This window comes from Triticum dicoccoides, chromosome 4A, assembly GCF_002162155.2.
Source record: "Triticum dicoccoides isolate Atlit2015 ecotype Zavitan chromosome 4A, WEW_v2.0, whole genome shotgun sequence".
NCBI classification, from domain to species: Eukaryota; Viridiplantae; Streptophyta; class Magnoliopsida; order Poales; family Poaceae; genus Triticum; species Triticum dicoccoides.
This window is the reverse complement of record NC_041386.1, coordinates 728,879,279-728,882,751: the sequence shown is the minus strand read 5'-3', so window position 1 is coordinate 728,882,751 and position 3,473 is coordinate 728,879,279.

The following is a 3,473-nucleotide window of genomic DNA, read 5'->3' as shown; positions in this document are numbered from 1 at the left end:
ATCGCCCACCACCACCTGCCAGGATCTGGCCGGCGACCGCGGGGACGGCCCCGACCACCGCAACGCTCCACCCTCCCACCACCTACCGGGATCCGCCCCGGGGACAACGGGGATGACCCTCCCGACCACCGCGGCGCCACGCACACAACCAACTGCCCCCACCTCCTCCTCCAACCATCGCTTCTTCCCTGTCGGCAACCAAATCGCTTCCTGCCGGCCGCCCCCATGCTCTGCCCCGATGCCCCACCTCTCCCTCCCCTGCCTCCTCGAAACCCACCCAACTACCAACGATTTGTCACGCCGCCGAGCCCCAACACCGGATCCCCACCTCGATGGTCGCTGTGTTCACGCCAGATCCACTCCCTCTCCGGCGGGTTGTCCTGCCTGAGGACAAAGGACACCGGCGGTAGTAGCCAGCACAACCTCTCCTTCGGCCGGCCCCGGGTACATCCGCGAGGATGCCGACATGGGGCAGCAGGGCCGGCACCTCTAATTCGGGATCGAGCGCGAGGATAACGGTATAATGTCGCCCGACGCGACCCTGCGCCTGTCGGGACCCCGTGCGTGGCCAGCGGCGCTCCCCAATTGTTCCTCTATGCCATGGATCCACGGTGGGGCAGCACGACCATGCAGGCTGGCATGTGCGCGCATGCAGTACTGTTGTGGGGGCAACACAGCTCGTGTATTCCTTCAGCCAGCGGCGCGTGCAGTTCGCTCCGAGCTTTGGCGTCTCTTTTTGATGCAGCCTCGGTTCCTCCTCTCCGATGCTTGCAGTACAACCCACCCGAGAACCTCAGGTGGTGTGATTTACAGCTTTTGATCACCAGTCGACTGCTCTGCAATTGGACGCAAGATCAGTTCACTTTTTTGTTTTCAGAATAAAATTTTCAATGCATTTTACTATTCTTGATTCTTGTGGTTCAGGTGTTTGAGTCCTCAGCGAGCAAACATGCAGTGCTGCTGATGCAGCTCACTCCCACCTAATGAGCAGCTATAGCAGCGTTGGTGTACGTTGACCTCACTACCTCTCGGCTCTGTTGCAGCCCGACGAGTGGACGAGAAGAGTTGCTCTCTTTCCATGGCCCATCCACCTCGTTGGCTCACTGCCACGACGATAAAGATTTTCCGTGTGCAGTACATTGTTTTTGTTGTTTTTCTGAGGAGAAATCAAAGTGCAAATGTAGTTAACTGTTTTTGTAATTTCCTAGGGAAGTTCATATTTCCTTTTAGGAAAACTTCACTGTCTCTTGGATAGGTTCGCTCCTCTATCTGTTATGGCTCACTTTGTTCCTTGTGATGCAAAACAAAAAAGACACAAAGAAAATGACTGCTGGTAGGATGGAACGAAGCGGTTCGTTTCAGTGAGGTTCACTCCATGAAAAATATGCGGTTGGCCTTTTAATATTTTTTATTAGAATTAGAACAGGCAGCGCACAAATGATGCAGTCTGGCTAGTGCCAGCGTGCGGACCCCCATAAGAGTTCACCTTGTAATATACGGCTACCTTGTACTATTTTTATTAGAAAATGTATGTTTAGATTTGCAGCACAGTGCATAGTATAGGGGAGGTCACCTTGTCCAATATTGCACAGAGGAGTTCACTTTTTATTATTTTCGGAGAAAATATTTTTTCCAAAATTGTATGGACATAGTATATAATTTGGTTTGGTGTCGCGGTTCACTTTGCAAAAATAATGTGGTTCGCTTCAATGCACTGTGGTTCATTCTTTTGGACCATGCGGTGCACTTTGGTTTAAAAAAGTCCACTACGAAGGAATCCTTTTTCAGTACACTCCATTTAGAACAAAATGCATTTAAAAAAAATCCTCTTTTTAGAGGTTCACTCATGCGGTTCACTTTAGGTAGTGTCGCGGCTCACTTACTCCCAATCTGAAGTGCAAAAAACATGTTACAGAGATGACACAAAAAAGAATGTGGTTCTTGCAAAATTTGCATCCGACAAAAAGAAACCATGAAGTTCACTTGACTGCCTGCAGCAGTGCGGTTTTCGTTTGAAGTAGTGCGTTCTTCTGTCTGATGAAAGGTCCACTCGCTTGGTCAACGCGCGTAAAAAATTAATAAGTATGAAAAAAAGACTACAAGAACTCATGAGGTTCACTTTGGGTAGTGTTACGGTTCTCTCTCAGAAGTGTTGTGGTCCACTCTCGTTCAAAAAAAGTTGAAAAAAAGACAACAAAAACTTGTGTGAGAAAGTTTATGTCTGACAAAAAAAACATGAAGTTCACTTGACTATCTGCAGCAGTGCGGGTTTCCATTTGAAGCAGTGCGTTCTTCTGTCCGATGGAGTACACACGACGATTTTGGTCTCACGAAAAATAGAGTGTCCGCTTTTCGGTAAAATCGAAACTGCTCTTAAATCGTAAGGAATTAGAGAGAGTGTTCTACATAAAAAAGTTGCGTATCGTCGATATCTTTCCAATGGAATATCATTTGAATCATTTCGACAACCGGTTTGTAAAAATTTTGTGAAAAACGGTCGCTGCCTCTTGTCGTCCGGTGCCCGATTTTCAAAATTAACTTAAAACCGTAAGGTATCTCAAAAATATTTCAACATATGACAGTTGCGCCTCGTTCGTAGCTTTCCAATAGCGTATCACACGCCTCGTTTCGACAAACGGTTCAAAAACTGGAGCAGAAACAGTACCGGAAATTTTAAAAAACTTGAAAAACAGAATTCCACGATTAGTAAATTTGAAACTGTTCTTAAACCGTATCGAATTAGAGAAAGATTTATATATGAAAAAAATGCGCCTCGACGATATATATCCAACGGCATATCATTTGCTTCATTCCGACAAGCGGTAAGGAAAAAAACGCGAAAAAACGCTCGCTACCACTCGTCATCCGCCGCACCATTTTCAAAACTGCTCTTAAACCGTGTGGAATCTCGAAAAGTGTTTAACATGTCGAAATTGCGCGTAATCCATAGCTTTTCAACGGTATATTACACGACTCATTCCGATAAACGGTTAAAATATTAGAGCGAAAACAGTACCAATAAAATAACGCGTGCAGTTTTTTTCCGACGAGAAGTTCACTCATGTGAGTACTGCGGCACACTTGGTTCAAAGAATGACGTGCACTTGCGTTAAGCGTGCAGTGCGGATGTGATGTGCAGAATAGTTATTGTGCTAATATTAGCAGAATAGACCGTCTGTATATATATTCCTATTTTATATACACACTTAGCCATTATTATGCATGGGTCCAATGATGTAATATATATGTTCCTATTTTGTATACATATTTAACCGTCAAATGATGCGATATATATCGCCTTCCCTTCGTTCACTGCTCTCGGAAAAAAGGAAAAGTGAGAGAAAATAAAGGAAAACTGGTTATAGTAGTAGCGGTTTACTGAAAAAGAGTTACAGCTAGTCAAAGTAGCAGTAGCGGTTTCCCTATAAACCCGCTATAGCTGCCTGTAATAGTAGTAGCATGTTTGGTCTAAA